The sequence below is a fragment of the Crotalus tigris genome, unplaced genomic scaffold (assembly GCF_016545835.1).
Source record: "Crotalus tigris isolate CLP2741 ecotype Arizona unplaced genomic scaffold, ASM1654583v1 scf7180000018371.15429387391:27106975, whole genome shotgun sequence".
In the NCBI taxonomy this organism is placed as follows: domain Eukaryota; kingdom Metazoa; phylum Chordata; class Lepidosauria; order Squamata; family Viperidae; genus Crotalus; species Crotalus tigris.
In genome coordinates, this window is record NW_024096970.1 from 11,151,976 (window position 1) to 11,172,853 (window position 20,878).

Sequence of the window (20,878 nt, forward strand, 5' to 3'; positions counted from 1 at the left end):
CTGTAGCCAGTATTTTATCATTTCTTTAACCCCAAGCAAAAGATGCAATAAGATGTATTATGTTTAGATATACAGGTAGTCCTTGATTGTGAGCACAATTTTCAATGCTAAACAAGGCAGTTGCTGAATTGCCCCAATTCAACAACTCTTTTTTGCCATGTTGTTAAGTGAATCATGTGGTTGTTAAGCAAATCCAGCTTTCCACATTGATTTGCTTCTCAAAAGTTGACTGGGAAGGACACAAATAGCAAGGACATGACACTGCAACCATTGTAAATACATCTAAGGTGCCAGATGCTCACATTTTTATCATGTGATTGGGGATGCTGTGACAGCTATAAATGCAAGGACTGGTTGTAAAACACTTTTTTCAGTGCCACTGTAACTTCGAACAGTTGCTAAATCAATGTTTGTAAGTCAAGAACTCCCTGTAAGAAAGAATACACTGTAAATATAATTTAAATTATGGGTAAAAACACCTGGAAATCAGTACAACTTAATATGGGGAGACCACCTTAATGAGCAAACAAAAAAGTTTGGAGTAATTCATCAAACAGTCAGATGCCTTAGTAATAAAATGGAGCATTGAGTATTGAGTATTTGTCCTAAATCTTTTGCTTTAGTAGCAAGAATCCCCAAATGGATGAAATACCTTGCTCCAGATAATTAGCATATGGCAGCAACTGTATTGTAAAACATTAATACTGCAACATTTTGATTGTAGCAGAGTCCAGACAGTTTTCATTGTACAACTAATAAAAATATTGAATGTTGAGAGAATCCCTCAAATATATAGAAAGAGGTGCCTCTCAAACCAGGATTTGTAGCATTTGTAAATTTGTAGCCAAACCTATATTCCATGCTAAAAATGGTAATGAAAAATAAACCAGTGTGGTCAGCCAATTTTCAAAAGTTAAAGGCTGACAGCTAGCCACATCTGGAATATTGCATTCTATCCTAATGCTATAGCACCTTCTCTGCTGTATTGTAATCATCTGTTGTTTATAGGATAAATAGATGCATCTGATTAGTTGTTACAAACAGGATGCTGGACTGGACTCAAGAAGACATTTTAAAATATTTTTATGTTCTTTCTGGTGCTAGAAATTGGAATCTAAATGCTTAAAAGAAAAAAATGTGTCTAATTAGCACATAATATTTCAATTATATGTTCTCCTCACTCAGAAAAGGAAAGAGGTTTATTAGTTATCCCACAGATGCTTTTTCAGGAGGCAACTGGACTTTCTTGTTTTTCTTTGAAGACCTTTCACTTCTCATCCAAAAAGTTTCTTCAGCTCTAACTGGATGGTGGGGAATGGAAAGATGTCTGTCTATTTGGGACCATAATGTAAAATTTCTGGTGTAGTAAATACAATCTGTACCAGCAGTTAAATGGTGAATGCTGCATTAAAAACAGCAATCCAGAGTTCCCTTCAGGCTACCCACCAAAAATATTCCAAGCTATCCACTTCCTGTGAGAGCTCTAAACAATTCCAAAGCCCAAAGCCTGAAGACTGTATGGCATATGATAAAAATCTTCCACGCAAGACTTTTAGCCATACTCAGCCATCATACATTCTAAGAAGTTTGGATAAGTAGTTGTGAGTACATCATCAGCATATAATTTTAGCTATAATTTTGATTTGTCTTGCCCCTTTCATTATAATACATAGAAGTCATAGAGCACTGGTTCAGTATCAGATATTGGCATAATAAAAGCAAGACACAAGTGACCACACAGAGTTTATCTGAAAAGAAAGGCAATATCTGTAGAAAACAGTAGAGCTTAACATCAATAGATCTATTAACAACCTGGTAATTTAATTTTCAAAAAGCTATATACATATTTATGGCTGAATCTAAAAATCTTATTCTTTTTCAACCAAATTTCAAATCTCAGTTCTAGATTTTACTGTGCTGTGTGTCTATGGAACAAGTGAATGTATTGGTTGCCATCCAATAACCATGACAACTTCATCTCCTAGGCGATATGAAAAAGGAAGAAAAGACAAAGGCTGAATTATTCCATAAATGCATAGCGAGCTTGTGTCAAGCAACAGAGAATCCTTTTTGATATTTTTAATTGAGAAGAGAGACAATTTACTATGGTAAGAGATACAGCTCTTACTGTCATTTTTACTGTTGATTCAGATTGCAAGGCCCTTTTGGCAATACCTAATATGAAAGCATGATTCTCTCATCTTATTCCAATTTGAGAGAACCAGAGTGGGTAAAACTAGAGCACACATTTTGCCCTAATGTTTGTATCTTTACTTTTATTATGATATTCCCTATAAATGGACGTTTATAAGAAGCAGACCAAGATTAACTAAAAAAGGACATTAGTTTAAAAGAATGATCAATAGCGTGCCCATTTTATTGTAACAGCTTTCGAGCTGATCTTTTAATAAGATACTTTATCAAAGAAATAAAGATGTTTTCAATCTGAGCTTGGCTCCAAGCAATTCTTCCCAGAGAGACTGAAACTTGGAAATGGAGAAATATAAAGTGAGGGTTAAGAATATTCTTTATCTAAAACCATTTAACACTATAAGATTAAGCAAACATAAGTTTATCCAAATAGTTGAAACAAGTCCTATTTGCCCAAGGTCTTGTTTTCAACTTTATTGTCATTTTTCTTCTTTTCTTTTTGATACAGATAATTTGGCACCAATCAACAAGATAACTACTGATAACTTTGGATTTCAAGGTTAATATTGGAGGACTGCAGTAACAATGTAAATAAAAATAATATCAGGAATATTTAAAAGAGGCAGTGATAAGAAAACTTCTAAAGAAGCCAAATCTGGACCCAGAGAATGAAAACTACTATAGGCCAGAGACCAAATTTCCCCTCCTAGGTAAGGTGCTTGAGTGGATAGTGGCTTCAGGCACACTTTAGAACCATTATTTTAGGCCTGGCTATGAAACAGGAACTGCCTTGACTGGTCTGTGGATAACCCATGTTCGAAATGCTGTTGGTCCTCTTGAACTTCTCAGCAGTTTTAATAGTGGCTATTGTATTATCCTGGATAGACATTCAGATGGGATGCTAGGGCACTGTCCTATGTTGGTTTCACTCCTACTTGGATGGCTATTTCCAGAAGGTGGTATGGGGGAATTATCTTTCTGCCTCATGACAATATCCCCTATACCCGGGGTCCCCAACCCAGGTCCATGGACCAGTACCAGGCTGCGGCATGCCAGCAACCAGTCCACACAAACAAGCAAAGCCCCATCCGCAAGATGCAGGCAGCACACAAAAAACACACTCTCCAGTCCACGGAAAAACCTCTCTCCATGAAACCGGTCCTGGCACCCAAAAGCTTGGGGACTTCTGCCCTATACTCTTTAACATCTACATGAAACTGCAGAGAAAATACATTCAGGAAAGTGTACTGTGGTGCCATCAATATGCAGATGACACCCAGCTCTACTTCTCATTTTCATCTAAAGAGAGGTGGGAGGCATTTGGAGTTCTGAAGCAATGCTCAGGATGGCCAGGGACCAGATGAAGGCCAATAAACCAAGACCCAATCCAGAAAAGACATACTATTTGTAGGTGGTGAATCTATCCAGTTAATCATATAGTTACTGCCTGGGAAGTCAGATAGCTTAAAGGATCAGGTTTGCAATTTGGGAGCATTTCTATATCCATTACTGTCATTAGAAGCCCAGGTATCCTCAGTGGCATGGAGTTGTCTTTTATCTGCTTTTATCTTCAACAAGAAGATGTATTAGTGGAGCCAGAGAAAATTGCCTAGAAAGCATTGAAGGATGTTGTTAAGAATTTTCTTGGCAGCTATAGAACACCAAACTACATTCAGCAGATTGACAAACTTCTCAGAGCATACAAGACCATGATGTGCAACATGTCACCGAAGATTCATTTTCTGCATTCAAACTTAAGAGGTCTTTCCCAAAAATCTAGGTGCAGTCAGTGACAGACATGGTGAAAGTTTTCACCCGGACATTGTCACAATGGAACATTTCTCATATCTTTCAAGATTCCTATGTGATACAATCATTATGAAATTATATTTGTATTCTATTTGAAGATATCTATCATAATCATCCCCCAAAAAATCAGAAAGCAAAACTTTTGAAAACAAATGCTGTCCAGGGAATTCAAAGCAGCTGCAGCTGTAATGGGCATCCTCAGGCCCCATTTGCCATAGGCTTCACAATGTGCTGAACTTCTGCAATGTCATGGCATTCTTGGAATGTAAAAATGGTGGTTTGGTCAGAGTGGCCCCAAGCCTATACCTTCACAAGAGTGGTGGAAGATGCAATGGAATACCAGTACTCTCTCTTACTTGGCATTAGTTTAATATGGGTAGTGTTATGTCCTGAGCCTGTGCAAGCAGGCTCGGGGCATTGCAAACGGTTCCGGCAGGTGCAGGCTGCCCGGGACCAGACAGGCTGTCGCCAGTACTTGTGCGCATGCGCAAGTACTGGCGCGCCAAAAGTTACAGATTTACCCGGGGATGGCCTATATAAGAGGCCAGGAGTTTGGGCGTTGTTGGCGTCTTCTAACTGTAAGCTGAAAACATGAATAAAGAAGTTTCCTGAGAACTACAACTGCTTCTTGTGTCTTGCCATTTCACGAAGGACTCAACCCTGGCGACGAGGATGGGATTGCCTTATATCAACAAAAAGGTGTAAGCTTACCCGAGTGAGTCCTGAGCGGCAGGAACGGCGTTGACTCAGCAGCTACCCGCCAATCCAGCGTGCATTCGGGGGTAGGCTGGCTGATAGACCCTTCCTGATACAAAAATGGCAAAGATTGGAAGGCTTTCGGAATTCGACGTCTCACATCCAGAGAGGTGGGAGTCCTACGCAGCCAGGGTGGAAAACTACCTCAAAGTGAACCAAGTGAGGGAAGAAAGTTTGAAGGCTGCCACCCTGCTGTGCGTTTGCAGTCAAGATGCATTCGAAATCGCTGAGAACCTTGCAGCACCTGTTCCTTTAGACTCTGTCAGCTATGCAGATCTAAAAAAGCTACTGAAGGACCACTTCCAGCCTAAGATGTCCGTCATCGCGTGGCGCCACACCTTCGAGCAGAGGGATCAAAGACCCGGAGAATTGGCCAAGGAGTACATCGCCGCACTGAGGAAAGCCGCCAAACATTGCGAGTTCAAGGACCTCGAAGAACAACTGAGGGACCAGTTTGTATGCGGGCTAAGGCATCGAGAGTTGCAACAAAGACTTTTCGCCAAGGAGGACTTGTCTTTCCAAGATGCCTTGAGAGAGGTCACCGCAGAAGAAGCAGCGGGCGGCGCCATCAAGAACATGCGGCCGATCAGAAACAGTCCAGATGCTGCATCCGTGCACCAGGAAGAAGTCCAAAGAAACTCCGAGGAGGATCCGGACGAGGAAGTGGACCGTCTCCACCCCACAAAGGAAGGAAAACCAAGAGGAAGCTCTTCAGCTCTCCCCAAGTGCATCGGTTGTGGAGGTCGCCACAAGAGAACCGACTGCAAGTTCCGCTCCGCTATCTGCCGGGCGTGCGGAAAACAAGGACACATTGCAGCTGTGTGCCTGGGCCGTCAGAAGGTACAACCTCAGGAAGAATTGCGCCTGAAAGGTACCAGGGTCCCCAGTCAGAATAGGGTGGGGTTTTGCGCTTCGTGAAGAAGCATCTATAGGACAGGCACACACAAGCCAATTAAGAAAAAGCTGTCACTTAAGGTGAAGCTACAAAGGGTTCCATTTGCTATGGAACTGCATATGGGGTCTGCCCTTTCAATCATTTCCATGCAAACGTTTAGGAAGATTTGTTCCGGTAGTGGAACTCAGGCCAAGCTGAGGCCTTCTGATATTGTGTTAACAGACTTTCAAAACTCCAGAGTGTGTGTTAAGGGGGAAGCCACCCTTAATGTACAGTATAAGGATTTTGAAGGTCCACTAGACATATTAGTAGTAGGGGGTGAACGAACGACTCTCATAGGACTCGATTGGTTTGAGGCCTTGGGAATACACGTCACAGGGCTCAACAGCCTACAAACACTCGACCTACAGGAAGTCTGCAAAGAATTTTCAGATGTTTTCAGCCCCCAGCTGGGCACGTTCAAAGGACCTCCTGTGTCCTTAAAGCTAGACCCCACTGTCACTCCCATTAGAATTAAAGCAAGAAGGGTCCCTTTTGCTTTAAAGACTAAAATTGACACTGAGTTGGATAAACTGATCCAACAAGGAATTCTGGAACCTGTTGACTCCAGTCCCTAGGAAACCCCCATTGTCACGCCGCTCAAAGCAAATGGGGACATTTGCATCTGTGCTGATTACAAATGCACTCTGAATAAGGCATTGCAGCAACATGCCTATCCTGTTCCTGTGGTCAGTCATATTCTGGCCTCCCTCAAGGAGGGGCGTGTTTTTGCAAAGCTTGACCTAGCTCAAGCATATCAACAGCTGCCTGTTGATGATGATGCTGCTATAGCTCAGACTATTGTGACCCACAGAGGGGCTTTCAAGGTAAAGAGACTTCAATTTGGAATAAATGTCGCTCCTGGGATTTTCCAAAGCGTAATGGAAAACACACTACAGGGTATACCAGGGGTTTGCCCCTATTTTGATGATGTCTTAATTGCAGGAGACTCCACACACATTCTAGCTGAAAGGTTAAGGGCTGTCCTGTTAAGGTTCAGGAAAACGGGACTCAAACTCAAGAAAGACAAATGTAACATTGGGGTGCTTTCCACAGAGTTTCTGGGGTTCAAAATTGATGCTGCTGGGATTCACCCTGCTGAATCCAAACTAAAAGCCATTATGCAAGCCCCTAGGCCAAAGTCTAAGGCCGAACTACAGGCTTTCCTGGGCCTTCTGAATTTCTACAATTCCTTTCTCCCACATAAGGCTAGTGTAGCTGAGCCTCTTCACAGGCTATTAGATAAACAGGCAGTGTGGCAGTCGTCACAAACACATGAGGCAAGTTTCAATGAGGTCAAAGCCTTGCTCACTTCTAACAGTGTACTTGCACACTTCAATGAGTCCCTTCTTGTGTGCATCGTTTGTGATGCTTCCCCTTATGAGGTAGGAGCTGTACTGAGCCACCTCAGGTCTGATGGAACTCAGGTTCCTGTTGCATATTACTCCAGGACATTGTCTTCAGCTGAGCGCAACTATGCTCAAATAGACAGGGAGGCCTTAGCTGTTGTTGCTGGAATTAAAAAATTCCATGATTTTTTGTATGGCAGGCATTTCACGGTCTTCAATGACCATAAGCCTCTGCTGGGACTGTTTACCACACATAAACAAACTCCCCAAATCATTTCCCCTAGAATGCTTAGGTGGTCTATCTTTTTGTCTGCATATGATTTTTCCCTACTTCACAAGCCTGGGAAGGAAATGGGCCATGCTGATGGCCTCAGTAGATTACCCCTGCCGGTAATAGAAGCTGACCCTGCGCCAGCTATCAATATTCTCTCTATCCAAACCTTGTCCGAGTCTCCCCTGAATGCCTGGGATGTAGCCGATGAATCGGGCACAGATCACACACTTTCACGTGTCCTTTCTTGGGTTTTGTCTGGATGGCCTGAGCACTGTCCTAGTCCTGAGTTTCAGAGTTTCTGGTCTAAACGGAACGAGTTGTCCACCTCTCAGGGTTGTCTGCTTTGGGGAAGCAGAGTTGTCATTCCCTCCTCAATGAGGACTAGGGTCTTAGGTTCCCTCCACGAGGTTCATCCTGGCATTGTACGAATGAAGGCTCTTGCGCACAGCCACTTGTGGTGGCCTGGCCTAGACAAAGACATTGAAGCTAAGGTGCATGCATGCCACTTTTGTCAATGCTCACGCCCTGAAATGCCCCAAGCTCCTGTGCATAGATGGGTGGAAACCCAATCTCCATGGTCTAGGGTGCACATTGACTATGCTGGGCCCTTTCAGGGTCAATTCTTCTTGGTCCTCGTTGACAGCCATTCAAAATGGCTTGAGGTTGTACCTGTCTCATCCACCACCGCTGCAAAGACTATTCAGGTACTGAGGGGGATTTTTGCTGCACATGGGCTCCCAGACGTCATTGTGTCTGACAACAGCCCTCAATTCACTTCCTCCGAATTCCAAGCTTTCTTGCAGGCTAACATGATTCATCATGCCACCTCTGCACCCTTCCACCCATCCACCAACGGTATGGCTGAACGCATGGTGCGCATCACCAAGGACGCCTTGAAGGAACTCACCTACGGAGACTGGCATCACAGGTTGGCTGACTTCCTTCTTTCTTATCGCACCACACCGTCCACTTCTACAGGGAGAAGCCCAGCTGAACTTCGTTGGGGGCGAAATCTGACTACCAAGCTTGACCAGTTGCATCCAGACAGACTGCCTCCTTCTGTCTCACACCCCAGGGCACCTAGACAACTTCTTGTGGGTGCCCCAGTTTGGACTCATAATTACAGGCCTGGTCATACATGGGTCCCGGCATCTATATCCAGGGTCACAGGTCCTCTATCCTACGAGGTATCCCTGGACAACGGTTGTGTCCTGCGTCGGCACATTGACCAACTTCGCCCTAGACGGGACCTTCCTGCTGAGACTCCTGGGTCTTTTCCAGGGGGGGAGGGGGAGCCCTTTGGGGAAAGGGAGGGGCATGGAATGATGCCCATTATCAATGGGGAAGCCACAATCAGCCCATCCTGAGATTCCGCAATTGCTCCCAACAGGAAGTCATGGAGCCCAATTAGAACCCAGGCATCAATGCCTACTCCAGCCAGGGAGTCACCCCGGGGGCATGATCACTTCTCACACGCATCACTCAGTACTCCAGTCAGAGAGAATACCCGGGAGCATCCCAACAATCCATTCCCTGCAAGAGAGCTGGCACACACTCCTCCTAGTTGGCGTGACTTCAACCCTATCCCTAGAAGGGGGCAAACACATAGGGAGGTGGTCGAGGAACCAAATCCCGACTACAACACCTCTGACTCCACTCAGGGGACAACTGAGTTTTGGGACAGTACTGAAACCCACACAAGCCCGAACACAGAACGGGATTCAGGGGACAGACAGCCTCCTGACAGGTCTTGGATGGACCTAGGAGGTTCTACAGAAATGCCCAACAGTGACAGTCACTTAGAAGGGCCAGAGAGCCTACAGCTAGGTGGGACAACCAGGTCACACACTGGAAGAAGCCCTGGCCTGACGAGCCTGGTGGGCAAGCAAGAAGGCCAGGCAGTGGAGCACAGTCCTTGGGAATCCCCAGGGCGAAACAGGGGGGACAGGCACGCATCATCCCTCAGTCAAGGGGTACTTGGCAAGCACCCAGAGCTTAGGAGGTCACAGAGAGCGAGGAAATCTCCTAAGTACTTAGAAGATTACATAACACTATTGGCAAAACAGAGCCAGTAACAATAGAGGCACAGAGGCCGATGGTATTGGGAGCATGGCACTACACTACAGAAATGAGTTTTGTGTTATTATGGTATAAGGAATAGTTTTAGCCCGGGGAAGGGGTGTTATGTCCTGAGCCTGTGCAAGCAGGCTCGGGGCATTGCAAACGGTTCCAGCAGGTGCAGGCTGCCCGGGACCAGACAGGCTGTCGCCAGTACTTGTGCGCATGCGCAAGTGCTAACGCGCCAAAAGTTACAGATTTACCCGGGGATGGCCTATATAAGAGGCCAGGAGTTTGGGCGATGTTGGCGTCTTCTAACTGTAAGCTGAAAACATGAATAAAGAAGTTTCCTGAGAACTACAACTGCTTCTCGTGTCTTGCCATTTCGCGAAGGACTCAACAGGTAGTCCTCAACTTAACAACCACAAACCTAAGCCCAAACATTCTGTTGTTAAGTGAAACATTTGTTAAGTGAGTGTTAGGACTTGATAAGTTATAACCCAGTTGTTAAATGGACCTAGCTTGTGAGAAGGTTGCAAAAAGTGATCATGTGACCTTGGGACACAGCCACTGTCATAAATATTAACCCGTTGCCAAATAACTGAATTTTGTTCACATGATCATGGGAATGCTGCAATGGTTATAATTGTAAAAAATGATCCTAAGTCCCATTTTTCAGTGCCATGGTAACTTTGAATGGTCATTAAATGAACTGTTGTAAGTCAAGGATTACCTGTACTAAAGAGGACCATTGCACATGAAGCACAGTCTTAACCTGAATATGGAGGCTTCTCAAGAATGTTTGAAATAATTCAATTAAATATCAGTTCAGTTCTTAAATTAAATCTATAAAATAAATAAATACAAATCACTCTAAATATGTTATGTACCAATTTATATTCTATCATATAAGAGCACACAGGATATTAAATGCATACAGAGTTCAAATCTAATTCTGACAATGTTTTTAATTGAAAAATTAGGATTAATGCAAATATATTGATATTGCATAAATAGTTTTAAATGTTAAAAAACTAAGATTTTTCAAGTCATTTTTCTCTTATGCATGTATCTGTAAAGCAAAAAATAATTTTAAAATAGATGTGATTCTTGCCAAGGGATCTGATTATAATTTCACATTAATGTTGTCTAACATGTTCTCCATGTTTTAATGCAACTCAGATTATTTTTAGAAATAAAGGTTATACAATCAAATAAGACAAGTTCTCCAGAAGGAGAAAACTAAATTGGGTCACGTATCTTAATTATCCTGGTCAGCTTATCAAAACAAAGGGAAATTGCCAGACCCTGAAGATCTTCCACACAATGGATGCCAGTACAGGATAGTTTGCATATGCCAAACTGTGAAGATGAGTTTTGTTTTGAGTTTATGATAATTATCCTCTTTAATTGTTGTGCATCTTGCTGTCAGGTTGATCCCTAAATATTTTACCTTCTTTACAATCTGTATATCTAATTTTCCCACCAGTTCTTTTTTTTTGTTTTTCAGTAATATTTTTCACTAACATTTTGGTTTTATCTTTATTAATTTTCAACCCAGCTACCTCACCATATTTTTCTATTTGTTCTATTAATACAGGTCCTGTCTCTAATGGTTCCTCCAAAATAAATACTAAATTGTCTGCGAATGCTTGTAGCTTATATTCTTCCCTCTTAATTTTCATCCCTTTTATGTCATTATTCTGTCTTATACGTCTATTTAATACTTCTAATGTCAGAACAAACAACAGTGGAGATAGGGGACAGCCCTGTCTTGTTCCCTTCATAATGTTGATCTTCTCAGTCATATCTCCATTTATCATTACTTTGGCTGATTGCTTATTATAAATTGTTCTGATTACGTTTATAAATTTCTCCCCACAATCCATAGTCTGTAATTGGCTTATCATGAATTGCCAGTTCACATTGTCGAATGCCTTCTGAGCGTCCAGGAACACCAATGCCATCTGTTTCTCGGGATGTGTTTCATAATATTCTAGTGTATTCAATATAATTCGCATATTGTCTCTAATCTGTCTTTTGGGTAAGAAGCCATTTTGATCTGATTGTATAAATTCATTTAAAAACTTTTTAAGTCTTTCCGCCATTATTGATGCAAATATTTTGTAGTCCACATTCAATAGGGAAATCGGCCTGTAGTTCTTTATTTTCTGTGTTTCCGTTTCTTCTTTGGTGTGAGAGTAATAAGAGTTTCGGACCACGAATCTGGTATCTTAGCTTCAGAAAGAAATTTATTATAAAGTTCCAACATTACATTACCTAGTACTTCCTGCAATGTCTTATATAGCTCTGCTGGTAGTCCATCCAGTCCTGGTGTTTTACCATTTTTTTTGTCTGTTGATTGCTTCTATTAATTCCATCATTGTTATTTCCCCTTCTAATAGCTTTTTAAATTTCTCCAGCATTTTAGATATCTCTGTTTCTTCCAAAAAATGTTTTATCCTATCATCTGAAACTGTTTGTTGCTTGTATAGGTTCTCATAATATTCCCAGATTATTTTTTTCTTTTCTTCATTTCGATGTTGTAAAATCCCCTCAGCATCTTCCAATTGTTTAATCCATCTCTTCTCTTTCTCCTTTTTAATTTTATATGTCAACCATCTCCCTGGTTTGTTTGAATGCTCAAAAAAGGTTTGCTTAGCTGCCTTTATTTTCATTGCCACTTCTTCATTTTCTAGTAAGTTCATTTTATGTTTGTTCAGTTCCATTAAATTTTTAATCTTTTTGTTTTGTATATCTTTCTGTAATTCTTTCTCAAGTATCTTATATTCTTCCTCCAGTTTTCCCTTATTTTGTCTTTTCTGTTTGTTCTTTTTTCCCAAATAAGTGATAGCAAGACCTCTCATGTATGCTTTCGCCGTATCCCAAACATTTTGAAGTGAAGTATCTTCTTTTTTGTTTTCCTTTAAAAAAAAGTATTTCTTTTTTCATATATTGCTGAAAATCCTTTTCATTCAATATAGTTTGGTTTAATGTCCATCTTGTTCTCTTTTTTTGTCCTTTCCATATGATTGTCACTGGGTTGTGATCCGCCCATGTGCTTGTTTCTATGGCTATATTTTGTATGTTTGTAAATAAATCTGTTGACATCCATGTCATATCAATTCTCGACCAGGACAGGTGTCTGTTAGAATAGAACGTATATTGTTTCTTTGCCGGATATTTCTCTCTCCAAGCATCAAGTATATTTAATTCATCCACCATATTATAGAAGGATTTAGGAAGTGTTCTTCTTAGAGTCTTATTTTTTTTTGTTGTATTATAATCCAACTCAGACAAATTGAAGTAGATTTGGATAAATGGAAAAATGTACAACTATCATTAATGGGAAGGATTGCGATAATCAAAATGAATATATTACCACAATTATTGTTCTTGTTTACAACAATACCAAGATTAGAAAGGAAATATTTTGAAGGGCTTAATAAAATAATCTTGAAATATATTTGGCAGGGAAAAAAGGCAAGAATTAAACAAAAAATGTTACAAGATTGAGAGGTGGGTTTGGTCTACCTAATTGGGAATTGTACTATCAGACTGCAGCATTATCATGGATGAGAGAATGGATCTTACTGAGGAATACAAGATTATTGACATTAGAGGGACATGATTTACAGTTGGGATGGCATGCTTTCATATGGTATGGAAAAAACAGAATACATAACTATTTCCAGAAACACTATATAAGGAATTCTTTATTTGTTGTCTGGGAGAAACTAAAGAGAAATTATTATTTGAAGATTCCAAATTGGCTCTCAACTATGGAGGCGTTAATACACCCCAATATGTTTAACATGGGAAACATTATAAGATATAAAGACTTATTAACAGATATGGGGGAGTTGAAAACCAAACAACAATTAGAGGAACAAGGAATAAAGATGGATTGGTACATGAGAACGCAAATACAATCTAGATATGAAAAAGATGTTAAAATAGATGGTGTTAATTTGGGGACAACAGAGTTAGATGAAATACTCACAGGAACGGAAGAAAAATGGATTAAAAAAATGTACAGTTATCTACTACATATGGAGTTAGAGAAGGAACAAGTGAAAGAGACAATGATAAAATGAACAAGGAATTTTGGATACACAATTGAATTAGATAGATGGCAGCAATTATGGGAAAGAAACTATAAATTGACAATGGCAACTGCGTATAAAGAAAATATGTACAAAATGTTTTACAGATGGCATATGTCTCCTGAAAGATTAGTTAAAATGTTTAAGGACAGGTCTATGAAATGTTGGAAATGTCATCAGATACCAGGTTCCTTCTACCATATGTGGTGGACGTGTGTAGAAGCTAAAACTTATTGGAATATAATTAGAACATGGATAGAAAAGATGATACAACAACGGATAGAACTAAGACCAGAAATATTCCTGTTGGGTATTCTGCCAGAGAAATACAATAAAGAAAAAACATATTTAATTATTCATGTAATTACGGCAGCCAGGATTGTGTTTGCACAAAATTGGAAAGCACTGAAAGCCCCGCCAGAGGGAGAGGTGATTGGGAAAATATTGGAATGTGCAGAAATGAATAGACTAACAATGACAATTAAAGATAAGACAGAGTCAGACTACTATGAAATTTGGGGAACTTTTTATGATTGGCTGAAAAGAGAATACAGTTAAAAGATAGTTAACATCAATTTAGATGGAAGAAGAAGGAGCAGATAAGGAGGGAGACCCAGGCAACACAGTATTGAATAACTGCAGGCTGTATAAATGTTTATAGAAGTATATACCAAGAAGTTTAGATAAATAGAAGTATTAATCTTATTGTATATAATACAGATAGGGAAATTTGGAGAGAGGAGTTGCTCGGACATTACCCCTGAATTGTATCTGAAGAGGGATGAAGAAAAGAGAGGAGAGAGTTTTGTTTTGAGGAAACTTTCTTTGTAGCACACCTTTAAGTATTTCTTAAATGACTATAAGTGCTCTGCCACTTCAAACAAGGTGGCCAATGGAGGCAATCAGATCTGCTCTGAAAATTCAGTTACTCAAACCACACTGAGGCGAAGCACTGCTTTGAAGCAAAGAAATCCCACTTCACACACTGCAGAAAAGCATTGTGTGTCGTACTGCAAGGATGAATAGGTTGTTGTCCAGATTTTGCTGAACTACAATTCACAGCATCTCTCACCCTGAGCTTATGGAAATTAAGCTTAAACTGCAATTAGGTTTCCTCAGCCCTGCAAAACAACTCAAGTCTCCTGAGAAGGGTTCCAATAAAAACACATTTCAACAAAATCAAAAGGAAAGGCTGGATAACTTTCCCTGTTTTCAACAACTATGAGCCTCACTTTTTCTTCTTGTATAGGCAAGACATATCAAATAAAAATGGTGATATTGTTAAAGTGGCTGGCCAGAATGCATTTTGTCAAGAACATTGATTAACCTTATTCCTGAAAGACTGACTGCTATTTCTTCCAGAGGAGTACAAAAACATTGAATGTTTTAAATGAGAGACGCTATTGGAAAATCATCTGTCTTACCCTCCTTATCCTTCGGTTGCTATGGGAAGAGGCTTATATAATATGTGAGTATAAAGCAGAGGTTTTAAATTCAGATGTGTGAGCTGCATGCAGCCCTCCAAATTATCTTTGTGTTCTGCAACAATACTTAGAAGAAGGAGTAAGCCTACAGTTGATGATACGTTCTGCAAAAGGCAACTCTGTGTTTCCTGATAATAGGAGAACATGTTCGAGGCTTTGACACTGACTGTGCTCCTTAGAATTTCTGAATTCAATATCTCTAGGCCAAGAAGAAGACCTGGTTCCATATATGGGCAGCTATAAACTGAGGAGCACATACATTCATAGTAGTGCATCTAACCACCATCACAGCTCAGGTCAGGCCTAGTATTTTTCATTTTCCTACTCCCCTATTATTACTGCAGTTCCTCCTTGCTACTAGCAATAGTTAAACATGACTTAGTCCAATGGAATCTCTATGCTTGTCTTGCTCTTTCATTCTCCAGCATGATTGGATGGAGAACCCACGGATGGGTTGTCTTAATCTATCTGCTACAATTAGACTAAGTCTGAAATTTAGTACCGCCCCCTCTGTGCCAACTGCACCCCAGTTTTAGACTTAGTCTCTTTGCTCTAAGATGCATTTTTTCTTCGCTCCAGGAGCAGAAGACTGTGTATTTTCCCTTTTTCTTATTTCTGTTAGCCTAGCTCTAATTCCTCATTTTTCATTATTTAATTAATTTCATTAATTAATTTCATTAATATAAAGAAATTTTCCAGCGATTGGAATCATCCTCACCTGACTGCCCGGCCGGGCTGACAGGCTGGGCATCCACGGACCCTTTTTTTCCTCTCCTCTTCTGAGAGCTTCCTTGAATTGCTGCTAACAGAGCCAAGCTCTATTCTGACTCTTACAACTTACTGCAGCTCCGGAAGCTCTGAAACTCCAGCCGCCGCCTGGTCGATTCCCCCGCTGTCAGCTGTTCGTCGGAGGACTCGTGGCATGATCTCTGAGGCCATGATCAAGGATTGGTTCTAATAAGAGAGGAAGGGTGCCTGGAGTTTCAGCACTTCCTCATTATTCTGAGGTTCCCAGAACCATCTTCCATACAGCCTGTGCCTCTGCTCTCCCTGACCTCCACATCCCACACCCCACTCTAATGTCAAAAGATACCCCAACTATCACTGTGTAGCTATCATTACCACCTAAGTGAAAAGGCAAAAAATAGTTGTTTTGCAATAATTTTACAAACTTTCATGAATTTAGGTTTAAAGGCATGCCTTATTTTGTTTCATTTTCTTCATTTTTATTTCCCTAGACACTTTTGTATAAATGTATGAAAAAGCTTCAGTATTATGGCTCCTGAATTAATAAATTAGTTCTCATATTGCAGTCATGACAATCTGAACTTGAAATTTCTGATATAAAGGAATTTAAGAGTAATTTGGAAACGAAGAGGAAAAGAAGACAATCAGTTCTATGCTAGAAGTACTTTGGGATACAGAATGTACTTTTCTGGGAATTTGCTGCTGATTTTGCTACATATGTTGCTCTGCTCAATACTGCAAACTAATTGTATAATAGTGCACTAGTAAAAAAAAATGGAACCAAACCAAACAAAAAGTATTTTCTAACAACAATTTTGGATCACACTTCAGCCTTGCATTTAAGTTATGAAATAACATTTTAGTTTTACCAGCTTTCTTTCTACGAAACAAGTACGACATCCTTCTGTGAATTGGCATGAGTTCTCCATGGAAGCTCTCTTGTGAAAAAGCAAAGAAATTGAAAACTGCAGATAAGGTAGATGTACTGCAGACAGAAGAAACTGGCACAGTAAATGAAATTAAGGATGAGGTTAACCTCAGATAAAGTTGCACTTTCTCTGATTTATTTTTCAGTATTTCTATTGGAGGTTTTGCCTTCAAAGTGGGATCCTGGTGTTGATGGTGATGATATGAAAATAGTATTTTGAAGAACCAGAATTGATGTTGCTGGGTTTTGTCTATGTTCCCATAATATCTAACAGTTGCTTGCTTGCCTTTGAATTTCTGTAATATACTGTATGTTCAATATATGATATATTGTCATACATCAAGCTGAGCATTGCAATGCATAGCACTCTGATAGATTCTTCTGCGTAGACTTTTATTGGAAGAATTACACTGAACTTTCCACCACTGAGAAGAAAAAGAACACGAAGAATTATAAATCAGAATTGCATTTCATAACACTTTCTCTTCCCTGAGCGCTACTGCTGTCAATAATATGATCCAGGTAGATATTTTAAAAGTTACTAGACTTCTCTATGTACTTATTGTGTACATGGATTGCTATTATATTACAAGGCTCCCAATCCCAACTTCATTCCTCTTTAATGGACCTTGCTTTCTGCTATATTCCCTTTCCTATTATATTATTTGACACTAATATTAAAATTGACACTGGAGAATAATATTCATTTTTCATCTCCTAAATAACAGTTTAAAGCATCTGAACTTCTAGAAGATTATTAAATTCTCGCCAGCAATATTTTTCACAAATAGCAAATAATTATTTTTCAGTTTTCAGAAATTAGGCATTGGTTAACAGGTTATAGAAAAATGTTTTCCTATCATTATTTTATTGACTCACTGCTCATATTTTGCAGGTTAGTGGAAGAAATATTCTGAAATTTTTGTGTGTATTTATGCATCATCACAATTGTTTCTATTTCTAAGAAGATGCAATAAGTCTTGTTTATTTCAATATTCTGTAGATTTTAAAAATCCAATTAAAAAATTATAACATGAACTACACATTTAATTTATGGGCCTAAATTAGAGAAGGGCAATTAATTGTCCCCAAACTGGATGCAAAATCTGAAATCTTGAAAAAAAAAATTAGGTCCACAGATCACTGGTGACATTTAGAGAGAAACTCTAACAAAATGGAAGTAAGTTGTCTTGCTGGGTGGGGGTTGGGGGAGATAAAAGAAAACAATACAAGCAATAAACATAATTCATCTTAAAAGGAAAATAAAATCTACAAATCTAACACCAAGAATACAACTGGAAAGTGGACATACCCTTGAGTCCAAGTTGATTCAACTGTATCCCTGCAATTTTCTTGAAACAATAAAGATGCTTGCTATTGCTTTCTTCTGCAATGTTTTGTTTTCAATTTTTTAGTATTATCAATGAACCTACAATTTCCATCCAGCAAGAGCAGATTCTTAAGCTTCTGCATGAACTAGATGGCTTGTTGAGGCAAACGAAAGAAAGTCCAAAGCAAATTATAAACAGCTATTTGACCAAAGCCAATAACTAAAATTATTTTTCTGTTTGAATACATGACTGATAGTTGCTTTAGACATTTCTACATCTTGGATCAAGGCTCTGGAAAGATTATCATGGTGATTCCTTCTTGTGCTTCAGAATGTACTCTTTCAACATTGCAAATGGTTGGTGTCAAGAGGAAATGAACAAAGGGGTGGTTGTCAGAGTGCCTGTTTTCCTTGCTTACTCTCTGCATACACATAATTCCTCATGTCTTTGAACTGATATGGTCTGTTGCACAGAAAAAGAAGTTCTCCATCATGAGTTGTCCTGAACAAAAAGTTGTTTGCTAATCACCCGTGGCTAAATATCACAGGGGCAGCCCAGGGAACATAATCTTGATATTAGACCATTAGGTTTCTGGGATTTAGAATTAGAGAATTAAATTCCTATTTTAGCCCAGCGTTTGTTTCCTATTAGAGAGGGGAAAAGATGCATTTTAAAAATAGGCAGTTGTAAGGTTTTTCAAAAACTTGTGCTGACAATGAATGACAAACAAGTCATACAGTACTTTTTACAATCAAAATGCCACTGATATTATAAGTTGCTACCCAATATCAGAGCCAAGTGTCTCACCTTGGACACTGAATGTGCCAAATTAAAAACTCAGCACTTGGCAGACTACTCCATCATTATTATTAGCTACATTCATACTAAAGTTGCCTGTTCATTTGGCTCTTTAACATTTGTTAAAATTCATTGTCTATATTTTATGAGCCTTTAAATAATTGTGCAATATAATTCATAGCTGATAAATGAGCCATTAAAATGCAAGAATAAACACTGAATAGGAAAAAAGACAATTAATCATGCATGTCATTCAAGGTGTTTGGTAACTAGCAAATGGAAAGGCAGAAAATGTTTTCTCTCTTTCATTTCTCCATCATCCATATATAGATGTAAGGTGACCAACTGTCCTCCTTTAGGGAGGACAGTCCTCCTTTTGTAAGTTCTGTCCTCCCTTAAAAAGTGTCCTCCTATATGTCCTCCTTTTCGATATTTGAAGACTAATCTGCAGAGCTTTTTTTTCTTCATAAAACCCTCAGAATGGCGTTTCAGCACCTGTTTTGATGTTTTTTTTTTCAACTTTTGCATGAGCTGTGCTACTCCCGCTATTGGCTTTTGAAAGCCAATAGGAATTGCTGCTGAGCGCACCAAAACACCCGGTTGGTAAACTTTGCACATGCAAGTTGTCTGTATTATTGTTGCAATGAATAAAATGTTTCTTTTATCTACGATATTTTTTTCTTCAATTTATTTGTGTCCTCCTTTTTATTGTAAAAAAGTTGGTCACTTTTTAGATAGTACTTCTGCTTCTAAAAGGGACGACAAGGTAACTAGTAGAAAACTTTATTTGAAAAAGGAAAGTGAATTATTATAGTATTTTTAGCAAGTATCAAAAGAGAAAGATAATGGTGCCAATAAAATATAATATACAGTATGTAATTCACAGTTGCACTATGGAGTTCTTGGTGATCTCTGAGTTTGGTTATTTGGTTGTAGATATTTCATTACCCAACTAGGTAATATCTTCAATATGAGTGAATGTGGGGTTTGTTCTCTGTTTATATAGGTTGTACTGCCAGTTTTCCAATTTTCTCCTTAATAGTTCCCTGATTAGATATTGTTTTCTGATTGATTGAATACATTTCTCCAAAACATCTTAAGTAAACAAAAAAACTGAATACCTCAAGAAGAAGAAAAACAGGACATATCTGCAACATACAGTGTAAGAACAGTAACAGCCACTATGTAGGACAGACAGGCAGAAAAATAGCAAAGTGAACACCAATTAGCAGTCAGAAGACAAGATGAAAACTTCTTAATCTCATAACATATGTACAAACTCTACCATAGTTCTCAGGCTCATAGGAAATTTTGAGCATCCTAGCCAAGTTAGATTTAAAATTGCTAGGGAATTCATTCAGACAAATCAGCCATATGTAGACATAAAAATAATATTTACACACTGTTCATATGACATAATTTTAAAAAGTTAAGAATGAAACAAAAAGGCCAGAACTCATCCTTTCTAGCAACCTACATTCAGATAAATAGGGATTAATACCAGACAAACAACCAAGCAGAAAAAAATGATATCATTTTATCTCTGTAGCCCTTAAAGGATTTTTGCTTATCAGGACTGAAATCAGAAATTAAGAGATAGTTTATAAATAGTATATAGAATATGGGAAGAAGAGATACAAGATATGATAAGAGATAATCAGTTATTAAAATTTATATGTTTATGATAAGGAGGAAATCTTTATATATTTCTTTTCTTTTTTACTATGTTATTTTTTCTTTATTTTCTATTTTCTTTCTATTTTCTTATTTTCTGTACTTTCTATTTTTTTGATTCTCTTATTTTTTAGTTTGCATTATCTTTTCCATTGTAATTGTTAGTAAAATTACTATAAAAAAAGAGAACCCAGCTAGAATCTTCTTGCCTAAAATGTGGCAGAAATCTCCTTCTGATATCTATATACCTTCCTCAGCCTCTTTTATTATGAACAGCATGCTTGCCAGTTGCTCTTAGCACCAATAGCCCATCAAGTACAATGCACAATAATTCATCCCAGGCAAAAAAATCTATAACTCTAGCTAGCAGTGTTTTTTCTCTGACTGTAGCATAAAAGAGGCTATTAAATAATAAGATGCATTCATTTTAAGCCAAATCCTTATAACAGGGCTCCCCAACCTGTGGGCCATGGCCCACT

General features: G+C 39.1%; 1 long non-coding RNA gene across 1 annotated transcript; it reads left to right on the top strand.

Annotated features, from left to right (window-relative positions):
- The first annotated feature begins 1,992 nt into the window (after positions 1-1,992).
- LOC120311657 lies at positions 1,993-16,543 on the top strand. The gene is made up of 5 exons (XR_005557690.1): positions 1,993-2,108; positions 2,660-2,861; positions 14,802-14,905; positions 15,125-15,217; positions 16,160-16,543. It is a non-coding gene; the product is annotated as an uncharacterized LOC120311657 (long non-coding RNA).
- Positions 16,544-20,878: the final 4,335 nt, after the last annotated feature.